Below are 24,923 nucleotides of genomic sequence, written 5' to 3' on the forward strand. Positions count from 1 at the left end.
CCTCTTCACTTTCTGCCATAAGGGTGGTGTCATCTGCATATCTGAGGTTATTGATATTCCTCCCGGGAATCTTGATTCCAGCTTGTGCTTCTTCCAGTCCAGCGTTTCTCATGATGTACTCTGCATAGAATTTATATAAGCAGGATGGCAATATACAGCCTTAACACACTCCTTTACCTATTTGGAGTCAGTCTGTTGTTCCATGTCCAGTTCTAACTGTTGCTTCCTGACCTGCATTCAGGTTTTCAAGAGGGAGGTGAGGTGGTCTGATATTCTCATCTCTTTCAGAATTTTCCAGTTTCTTTAGATCCACACAGTCAAAGGCAGTAAAGCAGAAATAGATGCTTTTCTGAAACTCTTTTTTTTTTTTTTTTTTGATGATCCAGCAGATGTTGGCAATTTGATCTCTGGTTCCTCTGCCTTTTCAAAATCCAGCTTGACCATCTGGAAGTTCATGGTTCACATATTGCTCAAGCCTGGCTTGGAGAATTTTGAGCATTACTTTACAGACTTGTGAGATGAGTGCAATTGTGTGGTAGTTTGAGCAATCTTTGGTGTTGCCTTTCTTTGAGATTAGAATGAAAACTGACCTTTTCCAGTCCTGTGGCCACTGCTGAGTTTTCCAAATTTGTTGGCATATTGAGTGCAGCACTTCACAGCATCATCATTCAGGGTTTGAAATAGCTCCACTGAAATTCCATCACCTCCACTAGCTTTGTTTGTAGTGATGCTTCCTAAGGTGCACTTGACTTCACATTCCAGGATCTGGCTCTAGGTGAGTGAACACTCCATCATGATTATAGGGTCGTGAAGATATTTTTTGTACAGTTCTTCTGTGTATTCTTGCCACCTCTTCTTAATATCTTCTGCTTCTGTTAGGTCCATAGCATTTCTGTTCTTTATTGAGCCCGTTTTTGCAAGAAATGTTCCCTTGGTATCTCTAATTTTCTTGAAGAGATCTCTAGTCTTTATCATTCTGTTCTTTTCCTCTATTTCTTTGCATTGATTGCTGAGGAAGACTTTCTTATCTCGCCTTGCTATTCTCTGGAACTCGGCATTTAATTGGGTATATCTTTCCTTTTCTTTTTGCTTCTCTTCTTTTCACAGCTATTTTTAAGCCCTTCTCAGACAGACATTTTGCTTTTTTGCATTTCTTTTTCATGGGGATGGTCTTGATCCCTGTCTCCTGTACAATGTCACGAACCTCTGTCCATAGTTCATCAGGTACTCTGTCTATCAGATCTAGTCCCTTCAATCTATTTTTCACTTCTACTGTATAATCATAAGGGATTTTATTTAGAGCATACCTGAATGGTCTAGTGGTTTTCCCCACTTTATTAAATGTAAGTCTGAATTTGGCAATGAGGATTCTGTCATTTCAGGGATTGCATCCAAGTACTGCATTTTGGACTCTTTTGTTGACCATGATGGCTACTGCACTTCTTCAAAAGGATTCCTGCCCACAGTAATAGATATTATGGTCATGAGTTAAATTCATGCATTCCAGTCCATTTTAGTTTGCTTATTTCTAGAATGTCGATGTTTTCTCTTGCCATCTCCTGTTTGACCACTTTCAATTTGCCTTGATTCATGGACCTAACATTCCAAGTCCATTCATTAATTCCAGGTCCGTTAATATAAATTAATGTATATACATTCAACTTATATTTCTAAAGAATAAAATAAAAATGATTAATTTTCATATACTCTGTTGGAAATAATAGTACTTGTCATCCTTTTGTTTTTATCAAATAATGCACTTTTAAGTTGTTTTATGGGCTTCCCTAGTGGCTAAGAGTTTATAGCATCTGCCTGCAATGTGAAAGACATGGGTTCAATCCCCACATTGGGAAAATGCCCTGGAGAAGGAAATGGCAACCCACTCCAGTACTTTGCCTGGAAAATTCCATAGACGGAGGAGCCTGGTAGGCTATAATCCAGGGGATCCCAGAGTCATTGTTGCAAAGTTGTTTCATGGATTTTGGCAAGGTTATCACCAGCACTGAGTGATCTGTATGCATGCTCAATCACTTAGATATCTGTTAAAATATAAAGAAACATTTAGAAAAGAAATATAAAAGATCAGTAAAACATGAGGAGGAACTCTGAAATTTGTTGTCAAAATTTAGGAAATCAAAGGTCTAAAAATAATGCATATTGTTGAGAAAACATAATGGTCTTTCTGTTCATAACCCTAAAAGATAAAGCTTTTATATATTTATTAATATTTTTCTTCTTTTAAAATGTAAAAAAGTATGATAAATTACATTGAAATAATGAAAAACTTATTTCCAATTTTGATTTTTAAGAATTTTGACTATTGTTATAATCTGAAAACATAGATTAAAAAATAGGTAATGTGTTTTTTTGTTTTCTTTTTCAAAAAAAGAAAATTTCTTTTTTAGAAAGTAAAGTGGCTATTTTTTAAGTAACAATCTCTCTACCTAAATAATTTAGGACATAACTGTTAGCGTCTTTAAAAGAAATAATTTCCTTTTTTTTTTTAAACCACAACTAAATAAAATGTACCTTATATTGATTTCCATATAATGAAAAAAAAACACATAAAACTTTTATAAAATTTTTATTTGTAGTATGATTCCATCTCAGAACTTTTAAAACTTTCTTACTGTTCAGTATACATTTCACTGATACAAATTAAATTTTCTTTTCAAATTTAACTGGCAAATAACAGAGTATAACGCATGTATTTCTAGAAATATATGAACAAGGAACAGAAGCAAATGACAGTTTAGATTCAGCTTGTTAATCTTTTTCCCTCAATAAAAATAACCTGCAAATTGAGAATTATAATAAGAAACTATGGCAGGATGAACAGTGAGATATTAAAGTTTCTCAAATAATAGAGTTGAACAACTTGGACTGCAAACTGGGTTTGTCATTGTCAAGGAACTATTGGTAAGTGCATATAACCAGCCTATATAAAGAAACATTTTAGTCTGTATGACTTGCTTATACTTATAATAAACAGTCACTTCACAGGAAACAAATGATAATAATATTTTCATGTAGAATCCATTTATATCAAGGAGCCCTCTAGTTATTTTATTTCCCAAGTAGCTTAACTCAGGAAAGGTGTTTGGCCAGTGCAAATAAGCACTCTCAAGAGTAGGCATATTTTCTACCAAATTTATTACCCAGTATCCTTCTTTGATTAAGAGTGATCAACTATAACATTGATTTAAATAAAGTTGAACCAATGCTGATGACATCTAGTCATCTAAAAATGTCCTAGAAAGACTTAGTTACAAATTGACAGCTATTCATAAATACCTAATTAAAATATCCCTGAGACACCTTGGCTCTGATCAGGGAAATGAAACTAAATTATGTAACTAAAAATGTATTGAAGCAAATCCACATGTAAGTTTTAGATTGACACAGATTATAAATTTAATAGGTGTTCAAATGAAATACTCTCTGGGTTAGAGAGTTGTAGATAAAACTAGAGGAGACTTGTAAAATTATAATTTTTTATCTAAAATTTCTGGAATCTGGTTAGTATGATGACTAAGCAAACTGGTATACCAATGCAAATTCTTATTTGTGTATTGGTATACCAGGTACAAGCAGGTGTCAACACCTTGATCCTCAAATCACTGTGATGTTACAGAAACTTCTCTTTTCTGAAAGACGTTATTTTTTTTGTTTGTTTTTTGGTGACTTTGCATAATTCTAGACATTTTCTTTAATTTTGTTAATATAGTGTAATATCAATAAGGTCAAAGTAAGATCAGGATGGATATGTCAGTGTGCATTGTCATTCTGGAATAAAATTGAGAATTAGTACAAGATATTGTAAGATAGGAGCATATCTTCGTTTTTCATTCTCTATTTTTTTTTTCTTTACTCTTAACACAGATATTCTTTTCCTGAAGTCTATCAGAAAATATATCTTAACTACTGTCTATAAATTTCAAATGTAGAGATCAAAAAGAGAGAAACCATATTGGTTTTGATTTCTTGAAAACAAGAATTGAGATAAAGAATTTTACAAATTACATAAATAAAACATGAGACTATTTAGTAAATATTTTTGAATAGATTTAGATTAATAATTTTCATTGGAAGAAACCAAGAAAAAAATATGCCAGATAAATATGTGACAAAACATTTGACAGTTTCAGGGAATTTGGTGAAAAATCTATAACAGGTGTAATATTCATTCCTCTTATTACCCATGGGGAATATCGCTAACTGATGACATTATTTCCAAAAGAGCACGTATTTGAACTTAGAACTGTTTTTAATGTATCACTCCAGGCAATTTCTGTGAAACAATGAGAATTGGCTTTCAAGATGAAAATTATCTGCCATGCTTACCCTGGTACCAAAGAAGAAAAAATAGTCAAGTGAAAGTATAATATTTACCATGAGGCCTTACAAAGCTTGATTTTATAGGGAGGCAACTTCCAAGTCAGCTTTCTAGCTGTTAGCAAAGACACATGGCAATGAATAAAGAAAGTGAGAGATAGAAGAAATATTACTATAAGAGAGTAAATAAGTCATGGCCTTATTTGGGCAGAACATACTATGTCATTCTCATTGTGAACAGGTAAAACATTTCCAGTATACTTAGCAACATACACAAGTACATGCACACACAATATTCTCCATTACTGTACACCACAACTGCATAAAAACTGAGCTGTGAAAATATTTATTTTCCCCAATAATAGTAACCGTAGTCATACTACCCAGAAAATAGAGTGGGTGTTGTTCATAACATGAAATTCTTGGCTAAGCTAGCTCTATGGATTTGGAGGCTACTGACATTCTAGTTATTGAATCACTTTTAAGATAGAAAAGAAAAAAAGAAATTGGAAACTAGCCCATGTTCTGAAGCAAATGACAAGTAACCTCTGGACAAACTATTAGGTAGTTATTTAAAGATAATAATACTTTCAGTTCAGTTCAGTTCAGTCGACCCCATGGACTGCAGCACACCAGGCCTCCCTGTCCATAGCCAACTCCTGGAGAATACTCAAACTCATGTCCGTTGAGTCAGTGATGCCATCCAACCATATCAACCTCTGTCATCCCCTTCTCCTTCTGGCTTCAATCTTTCACTGCATCAGGGTCTGTTCAAATGAGTCAACTCTTCACACCAGGTGGCCAAAGTACTGGAGTTTCAGCTTTAGCATTAGTCCTTCCAATGAACACTCAGGACTGATCTCCTTTACGATGGACTGGTTGGAACTCTTGGCTGTCCAAGGGACTCTCAAGAGTCTTCTCCAACACCACAGTTCAAAAGCATCATTTCTTCAGCACTCAGCTTTCTTTACAGTCCAACTTTTACATCCATATATGACTACTGGAAAAACAATAACTTTGACTAGATGGACCTTTGTTGACAAAGTGATGTCTCCGCTTTTTAATACACTATCTAGTTTTGTCATTGCTTTTATTCCAAGGAGCAAGCGTCTTTTAATTTCATTGCTGCAGTCACCATCTGCAGTGATTTTGGAGCCCCCCAAAATAAAGTATGTCCCTCTTTCTATTTCCACATCTATTTGTCATGAAGTGATGGGACCAGCAACCCCACGTCCAAGGAACAGGGGCTGAGTGGGCAAAGGAGGGCCTAGAGGAGCTACTCCACATTCAAGGTCAGGAGGAACAGCCATGAGGAGATACCCCAAAGTAAGGAGCAGTGGCTGTGCTTTGCTGGAGCAGCCGTGAAGAGATACCCCACATCCATGGTAAGAGAAACCCGAGTAAAATGGTAGGTGTTGCGAGAGGGCATCAAAGGGCAGACACACTGAAACCATAATCATAGAAAACTAGCCAATCTGATCACATGGACCACATTGATGACATTGTCTAACTCAATGAAACTAAGCCATGCCATGTGGGGCCACCCAGGATGGGAGGGTCATGATGGAGAGGTCTGACAGAATGTGGTCCACTGGAGAAGGGAATGGCAAACCACTTCAGTTTTCTTGCCTTGAGAACCCCATGAACAGTATGAAAAGGCAAAATGACAAGATAATGAAAGGGGAACTCCCCGAATAGGTAGGTGCCCAGTATGCTACAGGAGATCAGTGGAGTAATAACTCCAGAAAGAATGAAGGGATGGAGCCAAAGCAAAAACAATAACCAGTTGTGGATGTGACCGGTGATAGAAGCAAGGTCCGATGCTGTAAATAGCAATATTGTATAGGAACCTGGAATGTCAGGTCCATGAATCGAGGCAAATTGGAAGTGATCAAATAGGAGATGGCAAGAGTGAACATCGACATTCTAGGAATCAGCAAACTAAAATGGACTGCAGTGGGTGAATTTAATTCAGATGACCATTATATCAACTACTATGGGCAGGAATCCCTTAGAAGAAATGGAGGAGCCATCATGGTCAACAAAGGAGTCCAAAATGCAGTAATTGGATGCAATCTCAAAAAGAACAGAATGATCTCTGTTCATTTCCAAGGCAAACCATTCAATATCATGGTTTTCCAAGCCTATGCCCCAACCAGCAACACTGAAGAGGCTGACATTGAATGATTCTATGAAGAATTACAAGACCTTTTAGAACTAACACCCCAAAAAGATGTCCTTTTCATTACAAGGGACTAGAATGCAAAAGTAGGAAGTCAAGAAACACCTGGAGTAACAGGCAAATTTGGCCTTGGAATATGGAATGAGGCAGGGCAAATGCTGATAAAGTTTTGCTAAGAGAACACACTGGTCATAGCAAATACCCTCTTCCAACAACACAAGAGAAGACTCTACACATGGACATCACCAGATGGTCAAGACAGAAATCAGATTGATTATATTGTTTGCAGCCAAAGATGGAGAAGCTCTACACAGTCAGCAAAAACAAGACCAGGAGCTGACTGTGGCTCAGATCATGAACTCCTATTTGGCAATAGCCAAATTCAGACTTAACTTGAAGAAAAAAGGTAAAACCACTAGACCATTCAGGTATCACCTAAAACAAATCCTTTATGATTATACAGTGGAAGTGAGAAACAGATTTAAGGGACTATATCTGAGACAGAGTGCCTGATGATATATGGACGGAGGTTCGTGATGTTGTACAGGAGACAGGGATCAAGACCATCCCCATGGGAAAAAAAAATGCAAAAAAGCAAAATGGCTGTCTGAGGAGGCCTTACAAGTAGCTGTGAAAAGAAGAGAAGCAAAAAGCAAAAGAGAAAAGGAAAGATATAAGCATCTGAATGCAGAATTCCAACGAATAGCAAGGAGAGATGAGAAAGCCTTCCTCAGGGATAAATGCAAAGAAATAGAGGCAAACAACAGAATGGGAAAGACTAGATATCTCTTCAAGAAAATTAGAGATACCAAGGGAACATTTCTTGCAAAGAAGGGCTCAACAAAGAACAGAAATGGTATGGACCTAACAGAAGAAGATATTAAGAAGAGGTGGCAGAGAGTGTTTTGCCTATGTTGTCCTCTAGGAGAACTCTCCTCATAGTTTGATAGTTTCTGGTCTTACATTTAGATTTTTAATCCATTTTGAGTTTATTTTTGTATATGGTGTTAGAAAGTGTTCTAGTTTCATTCTTTTACAAGTAGTCGACCGTTTTCCCAACACCACTTGTTAAAGAGACGTGAAAAGAGCCTTCAAAATGGGAGAAAATAATAGCAAATGAAGCAACTGACAAACAACTAATCTCAAAAATATACAAGCAACTCCTGCAGCTCAATTCCAGAAAAATAAACGACCCAATCAAAAAATGGGCCAAAGATCTAAATAGACATTTCTCCAAAGAAGACATATGGATGGCTAACAAACACATGAAAAGATGCTCAACATCACTCATTATTAGAGAAATGCAAATCAAGGCCACAATGAGGTACCATTTCACACCAGTTAGAATGGTTGCAATCCAAAAGTCTACAAGCAATAAATGCTGGAGAGGGTGTGGAGAAAAGGGAACCCTCTTACATTGTTGGTGGGAATGCAAACTTGTACAGCCACTATGGAGAACTGTATGGAGATTCTTTAATAAACTGGAAATAGAACTGCCTTATGACCCAGCAATCCCACTGCAGGGCATACACACTGAGGAAACCAGAATTGAAAGAGACACATGTACCCCAATGTTCATCGCAGCACTGCTTATAATAGCCAGGACATGGAAGCAACCTAGATGTCCATCAGCAGATGAATGGATAAGAAAGCCATTGTACATATACACAATGGAGTATTACTCAGCCGTAAAAAAGAATTCATTTGAATCAGTTCTGATGAGATGGATGAAACTGGAGCCGATTATACAGAGTGAAGTAAGCCAGAAAGAAAAACACCAATACAGTATACTAACACATATATATGGAATTTAGGAAGATGGCAATGACGACCCTGTATGCAAGACAGGGAAACAGACACAGATGTGTATAACGGACCTTTGGACTCAGAGGGAGAGGGAGAGGGTGGGATGATTTGGGAGAATGACATTCTAACATGTATACTATCATGTAAGAATTGAATCGCCAGTCCATGTCTGACGCAGGATGCAGCATGCTTGGGGCTGGTGCATGGGGATGACCCAGAGAGATGTTCTGGGGAGGGAGGTGGGAGGGGGTTCATGTTTGGGAACGCATGTAAGAATTAAAGATATTAAAATTTAAAAAATAAAAAACTAAAAAAAAAAAAAAGAAAGAAAGCAGTGGTACATATACACAATGGAGTATTACTCAGCCATCAAAAAGAATACATTTGAATCAGTTCTAATGAAGTGGATGAAACTGGAGCCGATTATAGAGAGTGAAGTAAGCCAGAAAGAAAAACACCAATACAGTATACTAACGCATATATATGGAATTTAGAAAGATGGTAACAATAACCCTGTATGCGAGACAGCAAAAGAGATGCAGATGTACAGAAGAGACTTTTGGACTCCGAGGGAGAGGGAGAGGGTGGGATGATTTGGGAGAATGGCATTGAAACATGTATAATATCATGTAAGAAACGAATCGCTAGTTTAGGTTCAATGCAGGATACACGATGCTTGGGGCTGCTGCACTGGGATGACCCAGAGGGATGTTATGGTGAGGGAGGTAGGAGGGGGGTTCAGGAGTAGGAACTTATGTACACCCGTGGCAGATTCATGTTGATGTTTGGCACAACCAATGCAGTATTGTAAAGTAAAATAATAATAATAATAATAATAATAATAATAATAAATAATTAATTTTTTTAAAAAATAGGAAGAAGTGGCACGAATATAGAGAAAAACTGTACAAAAAAAGCATCATGACCCAGATAATCATGTTTGTGTGATCACTCACCTACAGCCAGGAATCATGGAATGTGAAGTCAAGTGGGCCTTAGAAAGCATCACTATGAACAAAGCTAGTGGAATTAATGGAATTCCAGTGGAGCTATTTCAAATCCTGAAAGATGATGCTGTGAAAGTGCTGCACTCAATATGCCAGCACATTTGGAAAACTCAGCAGTTACCACAGGACTGGAAAAGGTCAGTTTTCATTCCAATCCCAAAGAAAGGTAATGCCAAAGAATGCTCAAACTACCAAACAATTGCACTCATCTCACAAGCTAGTAAAGTAAGGCTCAAAATTCTCCAAGCCAGGTTTCAGCAGTACATGAACCGTGAACTTCCAGATGTTCATGCTGGTTTTAGGAAAGGCAGAGGAAGCATAGATCAAATTGCCAACATCTGCAGGATCATTGAAAAAGCAAGAGCGTTCCAGAAAAACATCTATTTCTGCTTTATTGACTATGCCAAGGCTTTTGACTGTGTTGACCACAATAAACTTTTGAAAATTCTGAAAGAGATGGGAATACCAGACCACCTAACCTGCCTCTTGAGAAACCTATAAGCAGGTCAGGAAGCAACAGTTAGAACTGGACATGGAACAAAAGACCAGTTCCAAATAGGAAAAGGAGTACGTCAAGGCTGTATATTGTGCTTATTTAACTTATATGCAGAGTACATCATGAGAAATTCCAGGCTAGAAGAAGCACAACCTGGAATTGAGATTGCCAGGAGAAATATCAATCACCTCAGATATGCAGATGACACCACCCTTATGGCAGAAAGTGAAGAGGAGCTAAAAAGCTTCTTGATGAAAGTGAAAGAGGAGAGTGGAAAAGTTGGCTTAAAGCTAACATTCAGAAAACTAAGATTATGGCATCTGGTCCCATCACTTCATGGCAGATAGATGGGGAAACAGTGGAAACAGTGTCAGACTTAATTTTGGGGGGCTCCAAAATCACTGCTGATGGTGACTGCAGCCATGAAATTAAAAGACACTTACTCCTTGGAAGGAACATTGTGGACCAACCTAGATAGAATATTGAAAAGCAGTGATATTACTTTGCCAACAAAGGTCCATATAGTCAAGGCTATGGCTTTTCCTGTGGTCATGTATGGATGTGAGAGTTGGACTGTGAAGAAGGCTGAGCGCCGAAGAATTGATGCTTTTGAACTGTGGTGTTGGAGAAGACTCTTGAGCGTCCCTTGGACTGCACAGAGATCCACCCAGTCTATCCTAAAGGAGATCGGTCCTGGGTGTTCATTGGAGGGACTGATGTTGAAGCTGAAACTCCAATATTTTGGCCACCTCATGCAAAGAGTTGATTCACTGGAAAAGATCCTGATGCTGGGAGGCATTGGGGGTAGAAGGAGAAGGGGATGACAGAGGATGAGATGGCTGGATGGCATCACCGACTCGATGGACGTGAGTTTGAGTCAACTCTGGGAGTTGGTGATGGAGAGGGAGGACTGGCATGCTGTGATTCATGGGGTCGCAAATAGTCAGACACGACTGAACGAATGAACTGAACTGAACTGAACTGAACTGAACTGATGAGACCAGATGCCATGATCTTAGTTTTTTGAATGTTGAAATTTAAGTCAGCATTTTCACTCTCGTCTTTCACTTTCATTAAGATATCTTTTAGTTACTCTTTACTTTCTGCCATAACAGTGGTGGCAACTGCATATCTGAGGTTATTGATATTTATCCTGGAAATCTTGATTCCATCTTGTGCTTCATCCAGCCCAGCATTTCTCAAGATGTACTCTTGGATATAAGTTAAATAAGCAAGGTGACAATATACAGCCTTGATGTACCCCTCTCCTGATTTGGAACCAGTCTGTTGTTCTATGTCTATTTTTAACTGTTCCTTCCTGACCTGCATACAGATTTCTCAAAAAGAAGGTCAAGTGGTCTGGTATTCCCATCTCTTTCAGAATTTTCCACAGTTTCTGGTTATCCACACAGTCAAAGGCTTTGGCATAGTCAATTAAGTAGAAGTAGATGTTTTCCTGGAACTCTCTTGGTTTTTCAATGATCCAGTGGATGTTGGCAATTTGTTCTTTGGTTCCTCTGCCTTTTCAAGATCCAGCTTGAACATCAGGAAGCTCATGGTTCAGGTACTGTGGAAACCTGGCTTGAAGAATTTTGAACATTACTTTATGAGCGTGTGAGATGAGTGCAATTGTGCAGTAGTTTGAACATTCTTTGGCATTGCCTTTCTTGGGATTGAAATGAAAACTGACCATTTCCAGTCCTGTGGCCACTGCTGTGTTTTCGAGATTTGCTGGCAAATTGAGTGCCACACTTTCACAGCATCATCTTTTAAGATTTGAAATAGCTCCACTGAAATCGCATGACCTCCACTAGCTTTGTTTGTGTGATTCTTCCTAAGGCCCACTTGAATTTCCATTCCAGGATGTCTGATTCTAGGTGAGTGATCACACCATCATGATTATTTGGGTCATCAAGGTTTTGTGTGGGTTGTTTTTTTTTATATATATATAGTTCTTCTATGTATTCTTGCCACTTCTTCCTAGTATCTTCTGCCTCTCTTAGGTCCATATCATTTCTGTCCTTTATTGTGCCCATGTTTGTATGGAATATACCCTTGGTATCTCTAATTTTTTTTTTTTTTAAATATCTCTAGTTTTCCCATCCGACTGTTTTCCTCTATTTCTTTGCCTTGACCACCGAGGAAGGCTTTCTTTTGTCTCCTTGCTATTCTTTGAAACTTTGCATTCAAATGGATATGTCTTTCCTTTTCTCCTTTTCCTTTTGCTTCTCTTCTTTGCACAGCTATTTGTAAGGCCTCCTCAGACAACCATCTTGTCTATTTGCATTTATTTTTCTTGCGGTTGGTCTTGATCCCAGCCTCCTGTAGAATCTCACCAACCTCTGTCTGTAGTTCTTCAGGCACTCTGTTAATCACATCTAATCCCTTGAATCTATTTGTCACTTCCACTGTATAATTGTAAGGGGTCTGTTTTATGTCATACCTGAATGGTCTAGTGGTTTTCCCTTTTTTCTTCAAGTTAAGTCTGAATTTGGCAATAAGAAGTTCATGATCTGAGCCACAGTCAGGCCCCAATCTTGCTTTTGCTGACTTTATAGAGCTTCTCGATCTTTGGCTGCAAACAATATAATCAATCTGATTTGCTATTGGCCATCTCTTGGTGTCCATGTGTAGAGTTTTCTCTTGTGGTGTTGGAAGGGTGTTTGCTATGACCAGTACGTTCTTTTGGCAAAACTCTATTAGTCTTGCCCTGCTGCATTCTTTACTGCAAGGCCAAATTTGCCTGTTACTCCAGGTATTTCTGGACTTCCTAAACTTGCATTCCAGTCCCTTATAATGAAAAGAACATCTTTTTGGGTGTTAGTTCTAGAAAGCCTTGTAGATCTTCATAGAACTATTCAACTTCAGCTTCTTCAGCATTACTGGTTGTGGCATAGACTTGGATTACTGTGATATTGAATAGTTTGCCTAAGAAACAAATGGAGATCATTCTGTTGTTTTGAGATTGCAATACTTTGGAATACTTTATGCAGTTCTTCCAATACTTTACCTCAACCTCATTTAAGAAAAATTGTCAAATAAGAAGAATAAAGTATCAAGAAAATAACTCTGAGGAAAAGAAAAAGAATCTAAGGAGTTAGCGAGCAACATATCAAAGCTGTAAAAGCAAAAACTAGAAAGCAAAATATCAAGCAATTCTTAGAGCATAGAACATTTCAAGAAATAAATGAGTGTATCAAGATAATGATTGAGTTTAAATATGCATTTCCTCTTGGACTATCAGGGCAGGCTTTTTACAAATAAATTTAGGACCTTACTGGAAAATGAAAAAATATGTCTGTAGGTGACCAACAACATTAACAAATTCACAAAGAATAAAAATATATAAAATATTACAAAGGGATGAAATTTCATAGAAACACATTTGGACAAAGATTGGTGTAAGTTATGAGTGAGTCCTAGGATACCACATACTTGAAGCAATGAATACAGAGACTAAACTGGGAAGATGAAGTTAGTGTGAGATATATAAAAGTGGCTATTACATCTGTGATGGTTAATTCTATATGTCAACATGGAGGGTGGTTTTGGATGAGGTTAACATTTAAACCAATAATTTTTGAGTAAGCAGATTGTCTTCAGTAATGTGACTGGCCTTCATCCACAGATGAAGGACTGAATAGAATAAAAAAGTCTAGTCTCCTCTGAGGAAGAAGAAACTATATAGCATACTGCTTTTGATATAGAGTTGCCCCATTGGCATTCCTGTTTCTCTGTGTATTGGCTTACATACTGGAAACACACAATTAGCAGCCCTCTTCTTCAGCCTACTCACCCACACTCTAAACTTTGGACATACCAGCCTTCATAACCACATTAGCCAATACCTTATTATCTATCTATTTACATACCTACCTACCTATATAACTATATATTTATCTACCTACAAATCTACATGTATGTTATTGGTGTGTTTCTCTGAGAACACTGATCAATACAAATTTTGATCCCAAGATTGATTCTAGAGGAAGAGAATGGTACTAATAAATCTTCTGATTTGATTCTAGGGATCTGAAAGTGACTGTCTAATCTCATTAGATTTAAAGACATTAAATACTCTATTTCTGTAAGTTAAAAAAAAAAAAAAAAGCTAAAGTAGTCCACGGCATTATCTGGCAGTAAGATATACAGGATATTACCATTGGATACTCTTAATCCAGCACTTATAGGAAGCAAGGATATGGATGATCATGCACATAAAACTTTGAGATACTTTAGTCAAACTAAAGAGTATAATGATATTGACTAGTTCCTCCTGTCATGAAATGGAAGGGGAAAAAAAATGAGCCTAAGAATTCTAATTTTTAGCTGAAATACCTTATTCATGACCTGAAAGATTTTATATCCAAATTACCCACCTGCTGATGCAGGAGACATAGGGAGATGTGGGTTCAGTCCCTGGGTTGGGAAGATCCACTGGAATAGGAAATGGCAACCCTCTCCAGATTCTTGCTTGGACAATTCCATGGGCAGAAAAGCCTAGCTGGCTATAGTCCGTGGGGTCCCAAAGAATCGACCATGACTGAGCATGCACACATACACACACACACACACAAAGAGATCTTATTTCCTTGGAGCCTCAGGACTGACATGAATGTAAACCAAAACCAGAATTTCATCTTGTCAGTGGTGGAATTACAATGCAAATTGAATTCACAGTTTCAAAGGATGTTTACTATTAAAGGGAGGGCAGTAATTGGAAAAGAAAAAATTGAATCCTACAATTCGGAATGGGACATGTGGAAATATCCTGACAAAGCTCAGACACTGCAGCCCAAGAAATAAACTTTCTGCTCCCTATTAAGAGAGTACTCTCCATCTCCAGTGGAAGTAGCTTTCTTTCTCCCATCTGAGATTAATCCTGCATTGCCTGAGGTTGTATTCTTGCTAAACAAGGTTCCCTGAGACTATTTCTTTGCAAGTTCAGCTGAATTCATTCCGTCAGTCATGTCCAACTCTTTGTGACCCATGAACTGCAGCACACCAGGCTTCCCTGTCCTTCACCATCTCCTGGAGTTTGCTCAAACTCATGCCCATTGAGTCAGTGATGCCATCCAACCATCTCATCCCGTGTCATCCCCTTCTCCTTCTGCCCTCAATCTTTTCCAGTATCAGGTTCTTTTCCAATTAGTTGGCCCTTCTCATCAGCTGGTCAAAGTACTGGAGCTTCAGCTTCAGCATCAGTCCTTCCAATTAACATTCAGGGTTGATTTTCTTTAGGATTGACTAGCTGATCTCCTAGAGAAGGCAATGGCAACCCACTCCACTACTCTTGCCTGGAGAATCCCAGGGATGAGGGAACCTGGTGGGCTGCAGTCCATGGGGTCGCTAAGAGTCGGGCATGACTGAACAACTTCACTTTCACTTTTCACTTTCATGCATTGGAGAAGGAAATGGCAACCCACTCTAGTATTCTTGCCTAGAAAATCCCAGGAACAGAGGAGCCTAGTGGGCTGCCATCTATGGGGTCGCACAGAGTCAGAAATGACTGAAGCAGCTTAGCAGCAGCAGCAGCAGCAGCAGCAGCAGCAGCAGCAGCTGCTGCTGCTGCTGATCTGCTTGCTGTCCAAGGGACTCTCAAGAGTCTTCTCCAACACCACAGTTTGAAAGCATTATTTCTTAGTCACTCAGCCTTCTTTATGGTCCAACTCTCACATCCATATATGACTACTGGAAAAATCATAGCTTTGACCATACAGATCTTTGTTGGCAAAGCCTCCCTGGTGGCTCAAATGGCCAAGAATGTCTGCAATGCAGGAGACTCGAGCTCGATCCCTGGTTCAGGAAGGTCCTTTGGAGAAGGGAATGGCAACCTATTCCAATATTCTTGCCTCAAGAATCCCCATGGACAGAGGAGCCTGGCAGGCTACAGTCCATAGGGTTGCAAAGATTCAGACATGACTGAGAGACTAATACTTTCATGTTCTTCTTTTAATATGCTGTCTAGGTTTCTCCTAGCTTTCCTTCCAAGGAGCAAGTGTCTTTTAGTTTCATAGATGCAGTCACTGTCTGCAGTGATTTTGGAGCCCAAGAAAATAAAATCTGTCATTGGTTCCATTATTTCCCCATCAATTTGCCGTGAAGTGATGGGACCAGATACCACGGTCTTCATTTTTTGAAGGCTGAACTTTAAGACAGCTTTTCTCTCTGTTCCTTCACCTTCATCAAGGGGCTCTTTATTTCCTCTTCATTCATCCAGCCCAGCATATCACATGATGTACATTGCATACAGGTTGAACTTGACATGGCAAAATGAACTAGTTGCAAATTGAGAAAAAGTATGTTAAGGCTATATATTGTCACCTTACTTATTTAACTTATATGCAGAGTACACCATGTGAAATGCCAGGGTTGGATGAAGCACAAGCTGAAATCAAGATTGCTGGGAAAAATATCAATAACCTCAAAGATGTAGATGACACCACTGTTATGGTAGAAAGTGAAGAGGAACTCAAGAGTTTCTTGATGAAAGTGAAAGAGGAGAGTGAAAAGCTGGTTTAAAACTAAACAAAAAACTCAAAAAGCTCAAAAAAAAAAAAAGACATGGCATCTGGTCCCATCTTTTCATGGCAAATAGATGGGGAAACAATGGAAACAGTGATAGCCTTTACTTTCTTGGGCTCCAAAATCTTGCAGATGGTGACTGCAGCCATCAAATTAAGACACTCACCCTTTGAAAGAAAAGCTATGACAAACCTAGTCAGCATATTAAAAAGCAGAGACATTACTTTGCCAACAAAGGTCTGTCTAGTCAAAGGTATGGTTTTTCCAGTAGTTGTGTATAGATGTGAAAGCTGAAACATAAAGAAAACTGAGAATGGAAGAATTGATGCTTTTGAACTGTGCTGTTAGAAAAGACTCTTGAGAGTCCCTTGGACTGCAAAGAGATCCAACCTGTAAATCCTAAAGGAAAGCAGACCTGGATATTCATTGTAAGGACTAATGCTGAAGCTGAAGCTCAAATACTTTGGCCACTTGATGGGAAGAAGTGACTCATTGAAAAAGACCAATGCTGGGAAAGATTGGAGGCAGGAGGAGAAGGGGATGACAGAGGATAAGATGGTTTGATTGCATCATTGACTCAATAGACATGAGTTTTAGCAGACTCCAGTATTTGGTGATGGATAGGGAAGCATGCTGCATTCCATGGGTTTGCAAAGAGTCAGACACAGCTGAGTGACTGATCTGAACTGAACTGAACACTGCTTGTAAGTTAAATAACCAGGGTGACAATATACAATCTTCACGTACTCCTTTTCTACTTTTGAACTAGTTCATTGCCTTGAAAAACTATCCTGATTTTTCTGAGGGCCCACCCCTGACCACTTCTTTTTATGTCTGTACCTATAACTCCATTCAAGTCAGTGTGCATGCGTGCTAAGTTGCTTCAGTTCTGTCTGACTCTTTGTGACCCTACGGACTACTGTAGCCTGCCAGGCAACTCTGCCCATAGAATTTTTTTTTTATTCTTTTATTTTTTTTTAATTTTAAAATCTTTAATTCTTACATGCATTCCCAAACATGAACCCCCCTCCCACCTCCCTCCCCAAAACATCTCTCTGGGTCATCCCCATGCACCAAGTAAGAATACTGAGGTTGTTGCCATGCCTTCCTCCAGGGGATCTTTCCAACTCAGGGATTGAACCTGAGTCTCCTGTATTGTAGGGAATGTTTTTAAGATCTGAGCCACCAGGAAAGGCAGAGTAGGCCTCTAAAGATGAGGAATAATGATCCATGAGGAATAAGTTTCACTCCAAAAGAACTACTTGAATTTTCAAATTTATACAGACAGAAATCCAGAGAATATGTTGGGAATGGTTTTATTAATCATATGGGATAATGATGGGAGGAACATAACAATGGATCTGGCTGAATTTTTTGATATAGACCCACTACCCAGAGACTCTACATTTAATGTTGCAGTTGGAAAGGGAGTTAGAAAGGTCAACAACAGTTGGCTTGTTTGGTTAGTTGAAATTTAAGTCAAAAGGTAATCCACTGTGCATGACATGGAAATACCTCATCTCTTATAGTTTAACGTAGAGAGGAGACTCAACTGCTTATGGAGATTAAAATATTTGAATGGATTTATAATTTCAGTTCAGTCGCTCAGTTGTGTCCGACTCTCTGCAACCATGAATTGCAGCATGCCAGGACTCCCTGTCCATCACCAACTCCCAGAGTTCACTCAGACTCAAGTCCATTGAGTCAGTAATGCCATCAAGCCATCTCATCCTCTGTCGTCCCCTTCTCCTCCCGCCCCCAATCCCTCCCAGCATTAGAGTCTGTTCCAGTGAGTCAACTCTTCGTATGAGGTGGCCAAAGTACTGGAGTTTCAGCTTCAGCATCATTCCTTCCAAAGAAATCCCAGGGCTGATCTCCTTCAGAACGGACTTGTTGGATCTCCTTGCAGTCCAAGGGACTCTCAAGAGTCTTCTCCAACACCACACTTCAAAAGCATCAATTCTTTGGCGCTCAGCCTTCTACACAGTCCAACTCTCACATCCATACATGACTAAAGAAAAACCATAGCCTTGACTAGACGGACCTTTGTTGGCAAAGTAATGTCTCTGCTTTTGAATATGTTATCTAGGTTGATCATAGCTTTCCTTCCAAGGAGTAAGCGTCTTTTAATTTCATGGCTGCAGTCACCATCTGCAGTGATTATGGAGACCAAAAAAATAAAGTCTGACACTGTTTCCACTGTTTCCCCATCTATTTCCCATGAAGTGATGGGACTGGATGCCATGATCTTCGTTTTCTGAATGTTAAGCTTTAAGCCAACTTTTTCACGCTCCTTTTTCACTTTCATCAAGAGCCTTTTTAGTTCCTTTTCACTTTCTGCCCTAAGGGTGGTGTCATCTGCATATCTGAGGTTATTGATATTTCTCCTGGCAATCTTGATTCCAGCTTGTATTTCTTCCTGTCCAGCGTTTCTCATGATGTACTCTGCATAGAAGTTAAATAAAATGGGTGACAATATACAGCTTTGATGTACTCCTTTTCCTATTTGGAACCAGTCTGTTGTTCCATGTCCAGTTCTAACTGTTGCTTCCTGACCTGCATATAGGTTTCTCAAGAGGCAGGTCAGGAGGTCTGTATTCCCATCTCTTTCAGAATTTTCCACAGTTTATTGTGATCCACAGAGTCAAAGGTTCTGGCATAGTCAATAAAACAGAAATAGATGTTTTTCTGGAACGCTCTTGCTTTTTCAATGATCCAGCGGATGTTGGCAATTTGATCTATGGTTCCTCTGCCTTTTCTAAAACCATCTTGAACATCAGGGAGTTCACGGTTCACATATTGTTGAAGCCTGGCTTGGAGAATTTTGAGCATTATTACATTACTAGTGTGTGAGATGAGTACAGTTGTGTGGTAGCTTGAGCGTTCTTTGGCATTGTTATTATTTGGGATTGGAATGAAAACTGACCTTTTCCGGGCCTGTGGCCACTGCTGAGTTTTCTAAATTTGCTGGCATATTGAGTGCATCACTTTCACAGCATCATCTTTCAGGATTTAAAACAGCTCCACTGGAATTTCATCACCTCCACTAGCTTTGTTCATAGTGATGGTTTCTAAGGCCCACTTGACTTCACATTCCAGGATGTCTGGCTCTAGATGAGTGATCACACCATCATTATTATCTGGTTCATGAAGATCTTTTTTGGACAGTTCTTCTGTGTGTTCTTGACACCTCTTCTTAATATCTTCTGCTTCTGTTAGGTCCATACCATTTCTGTCCTTTATCGAGCCCATCTTTCCATGAAATGTTCCCTTGGTATCTCTAATTTTCTTGAAGAGACCTCTAATCTTTCCCATTCTGTTGTTTTCCTCTGTTTCTTTGCACTGATCTCTGAAGAAGGCTTTCTTATCTCTTCTTGCTGTTCTTTAGAACTCTGCATTCAGATACTTAAATCTTTCCTTTTCTCCTTTGCTTTTTGCTTCTCTTCTTTTCACAGCTATTTGTAAGGCCTCCCCAGAGATCCATTTTGCTTTTTTGCATTTCTTTCCCATGGTGATGGTCTTGATCCCTGTCTCCTGTACAATGTCATGAACCTCATTCCATAGTTCATCAGGCACTCTATCTATCAGATCTAGGCCCTTAAATCTATTTCTCACTTCCACTGTATAATCATAACGGATTTGATTTAGGTCATACCTGAATGGTCTAGCGGTTTTCCCTACTTTCTTCAATTTGAGTCTGAATTTGATAATAAGGAGTTCATGATCTGAGCCACAGTCAGCTCCTGGTCTTGTTTTTGTTGACAGTATAGAGCTTCTCCATCTTTGGCTTCAAAGAATATAATCAATCTGATTTTGGTGTTGACCATCTGGTGATGGCCATGTGTAGAGTCTTCTCTTGTGTTGTTGGAAGAGGGTGTTTGCTATGACCAGTGCATTTTCTTCACAAAACTCTATTAGTCTTTGCCCTGCTTCATTCTGCATTCCAAGGCCAAATTTGCCTGTTTCTCCAGGTGTTTCTTGACTTCCTACTTTTGCATTCCATTCCCCTATAATGAAAAGGACAACTTTTTTGAGTGTTAGTTCTAAAATATCTTGTAGGTCTTCATAGAACCGTTCAACTTCAGCTTCTTCAGCATTACTGGTTGGGGCATAGACTTGGATTACGATGATATTGAATGGTTTGCCTTGGAAACGATCAGAGATCATTCTTTCGTTTTTGAGATTGTATCCAAGTACTGCATTTCAGACTCTTTTGTTGACCATGAATGCTACTTCATTTCTTCTGAGGGCTTCCTGCCCGCAGAAACAGATATAATGGTCATCTGAGTTAAATTCACCCATTCCAGTCCATTTTAGTTCGCTGATTCCTAGAATGTAGACATTCACTCTTGCCATCTCTTCTTTGACCACTTCCAATTTGCCTTGATTCATGGACCTGACATTCCAGGTTCCTATGCCTTATTGTTCTTTACAGCATCGGACTATGTTTCTATCACCAGTGACATCCACAGCTGGATATTGTCTCTTCTTTGGCTCCATCCCTTCATTCTTTCTGGAGTTATTTGTCCACTGATCTCCAGTAGCATATTGGGCACCTACTGACCTAGGGAGTTCCTCGTTCAGTATCCTATTATTTTGCCTTTTCATACTGTTCATGGAGTTCTCAAGGCAAGAATACTGAAGTGGTTTGCCAGTCCCTTCTCCAGTGGACTACATTCTGTCATATCTCTCCATCATGACCCGCCCGTGTTGGGTTTCCCCACGGGCATGGCTTAGTTTCATTGAGTTAGACAAGACTGTGGTCCTAGTGTGATTAGATTGACTAGTTTTCTGTGAGTATGGTTTCAGCAACCCACGTCCAAGGAGCGGTGGCTACGCTGGCACAGGAGGGCCTAGAAGAGCTATCCCATGTTGAAGGTCAGGAAGGGTGGTGGTGAGGAAATACCCTTCATCCAAGGTAAGGATCAGCAGCTGCACTTGGCTGGAGAAGCCGTGAAGAGATACCCCACTGCCAAGGTAAGAGAAACCCAAGTAAGATGGTAGGTGTTGCAAGAGGGCATCAGAGGGCAGACACACTGAAACCATTTATCATTTAAGACCTACTGATTTACCTTGGGGGATTTTCCTGGTAGTTTAGCTGGTAAAGAGCAGAGAATGGCAACTCACTCCAGTATTCTTGCCTGGAGAATTCCATAGACAGAGGAACCTGGTGGGCTACAGTCCATGGGGTTGCAACTAATTAATGCCTCTGCTTCACAGGTTCAGGGCCAATATTCCTCAGACTGTGAAACCTAATGTATAGTGGAGAAGCAAGAGGGCAGCAAGAAAATGTCCTGGCACTTTTACAACTTTCACAAAGGATCTTTTCTGGAAGAAAGAAAGAAAGAAAGAAAGAAAGAAAGAACGAACAAATAGAAGAGATCTCTGTGAACTTTAATAGAATAGAGTTTTCACAACACAGAAAATTTGAAGATAAAAGATTTAGAAGCGTGTTTTGGGATAGGGTTCATAAATGTTAAAATTTAGAGAATTGCAGTGACAGATCGTATCATTGGAAAAAAATTAAAAGGGACAGAGTACAGAAAAAAAAAACATAACTTTAAAATTTTATCTAATTTAGTATTGATTGTACTGGCTATAAATTCGGCTTAAGGGTCCTTTTTTCGTAGCTATTAGTAACTCTGTTTTAGAGTATACAGTTTGAATACACTTGACAGGTAAACCTGGCTTTGGGATGCTGGGATTTCTGTAAATGTGTGGGGAAATAATTGAATTAATTATTAGTGTTCAGGAAAAAAAATCATTCTAAATTATAGCCAGGGGAAATAATTAGACTCAAATGACAAGAAGCTAAATACTTATTTTTTTCTTTCTTTTTTTTTATGTTCAGGATAAGTCATATTTCTCCAATACAGTGATTGTTACTGTCTCAAGATACTTAAATCAGTGTTATTATAAATTGAATGTTTTTAATCATAATTGCTTTGCTTTCAGTTTCAAACTTATTTTAATAAAACCTGTATAAAATCTTGGTGCTGAGATAATATGAAGGTGAATTCATGTTATAAAAATTGAGGAAAAACATTATAATACAGTTATTGTCTGTGGTTCAATACTGGGTTGTTTTTTTTTTTTTAAAGATTTTTCCCACATACCATTTTAGTTTTGGCTTGAACCCACAACTTGGGAGCTGGAAAAAAAAATGGCCTCAAAAGCTCACATTTTTGTTTTTATTTCCATTAATCTAGGAGACAGATACAAAAATAATATTGCTGTGATTTATGTCAAAGTGTGTTATGCCTGTATTTCCCTCTAGAAATTTTGTAGTAGTCAGTCTTACATTTAGGTATTTAATTTATTTTGAGTTTTTTTTGTGTATATGGTGTTGCAGAATGGTCTAATTTCATTATATAATTTGATGCAAAAGAAAACTATTAAATGTTGATGAAAGTTAAAGAAGGTAACGCAAACAGATGGAAAGACAGGTTATGCTAATAGATTAGAAGAATCAATATTGTAAAATAACCATACTATCCAAAGCAATCTACAGATTCACTGCAACCTCTATCAAATTGCCAATGTCACTTTTTACAGAAATAGAACAAAATATTTTATTATTTTTATTAAAAAAAAAAACAACAACAAATAGCCACAACAATCTAGAGAAAAAAGAATGGAGCTGAAGTAATCAAAATCCTGTCTTCAGATTATACTAGAAAGCTACAGTAGACAAAACAGTATGGTATAGGCAGAAAAACAGACATGCAGATCAATGGAACAGGATAAAAAACCTAGATATAGACTCACACATATATGGTCAATTAATTTATGATAAAGGAGGCAAGAATATAAAATGAAGAAAAGAGTCTCATCAATAGTGTTGCTAGGTAAACTGGACAGCTAAAATCTATTTTATATGTAAGTCTTGGATCTAATCAAATCCTGAACCATTTAAAGTAATTTCTGTTTAATTTTAGACAATTTTTTTAAAATTCTGAAGTTCATCATTACAATATTTTCAGTGTTTGACATGAATTGCATCTATCGACTAGTAGCATATATTTGTATCATAGAACCAAAGCCTCAAAAAATAGTTGATTAACAAAATAGAATGTATTTTATCCATCTATAACTCCAGACATATGGGCAGTGAAACCTGGTATAATGACTACACTGTCCTTTTACTTTCTATAGACAGTAAAAGTTTTATTGTTTCTTGCACCATTATGGTACATAGGTTCCATCCTAAACCATAGTATAGCTCAAGCTCCAATCATCATCTGCGTGTTTCAGGTAAAAACTTATTTATATGACAAAGCTGCAAGAGCACTTACAAAGAATGTAGCGCTTTGGCTCAAGTCATTTTGTTTCAAACAAAGTTATGATAATGCTATTAGTCTAAAGTGGAAAAGAAAAGGCATTAGATAGCTTTTTTTATTTGATGTGATTTTATCAGAAAAACTAATCTGAATTTCCTTATGTAAAATATCTCAGTATTTTAAGGGCTGCTTTTATAAATTTCTTCACAATTAATTTTGAAGATATTACCTTTTTATTTATGGAAAATTCAGTAATTTTGATTTTTCTTTTATAATAAATATTTAAGAGATGGGTGATTCAGTTTTAACAGTAAAGTTTAAAGAGAAAATCCAAACTGCTAAAATAAATTAGTAAATATGTCAAGATTAAAACAGTAATATGATGTCTTTTATACTATGTGGTTATTCAGCCATCATAGCTCAAATTTGTTGAAAGAAGTTGAGTCCTTCAAAAATCCACTCAACTTTAACAAAGTTCTTGATTTTAAAATGTACTTTTGAAAAAAATAAAAAGTTTCATTTGGAAATAAACCAAAGTGAAACAAACCACTCTTAAATATATATGCAAGGAAAATGAAAATACTAATTCCAAAAGATATATGCACCACAGTATTTATGACATCATTATTTATACTAGCCAAGCCATTGAACCCACATATGAAAGAGTAAAGTACACCATGTTTTCTTTACTCTTTCATATGTGGGTAGGCTACCGTCCATGGGGTCGCAAAGAATCGGACATGACTGAGTGACTTCACTTTCACTTTCTCTTCATACATGGTGTGTGTGCGTGCATGTGTGTGTGTGTGTGTGTGTGTGTGTGTGTGCATAAATTCGCCCATAAAAAGGGAAAGACATTCTGCCATTTTCAATAACAGGGATGGACCCAGAGGGTGTTATACTTACTGAAAAAAGTTAGATAGAGAAGATAAATACTGTATGCTATCACTATATATGGAATTTTTAAAGTAAAACTGATGAATGAATATAACAAAACAGAAACAGATTCATATACAAAAAGAACAAACTAATGGTTACCATTGGGAGAGGTAAGAAGGGAGATACAAGATAGAGGTAGGACGTTAAGAGGAATTTGTAATCACTGTATATAAAATAAATGTCACAATATATTATATGCAGTACAAGGAATATAGTCAAAATTTAGAGTAACAATGTATTGAGTGTAATTTAGAAAAAAATTGAGTCACTATGTGGTGGTTGTGGTTTAGTCGCTAAGCCATGTCTGACTTCCAACCTCATGGACTGTAGCCTTCCAGGCTCCTCTGTGAACG

General features: G+C 38.0%; 1 long non-coding RNA gene across 1 annotated transcript; it reads left to right on the forward strand.

The window, feature by feature from the left end:
• The first annotated feature begins 544 nt into the window (after positions 1-544).
• Positions 545-22,425, forward strand: LOC132659607 (uncharacterized). Its single transcript, XR_009600194.1, has 3 exons — positions 545-775; positions 5,546-5,720; positions 21,572-22,425. It is a non-coding gene; the product is annotated as an uncharacterized LOC132659607 (long non-coding RNA).
• The last annotated feature ends 2,498 nt before the right edge of the window (positions 22,426-24,923 follow it).

This window comes from Ovis aries, chromosome 3 (genome assembly GCF_016772045.2).
Source record: "Ovis aries strain OAR_USU_Benz2616 breed Rambouillet chromosome 3, ARS-UI_Ramb_v3.0, whole genome shotgun sequence".
Lineage (NCBI taxonomy): Eukaryota > Metazoa > Chordata > Mammalia > Artiodactyla > Bovidae > Ovis > Ovis aries.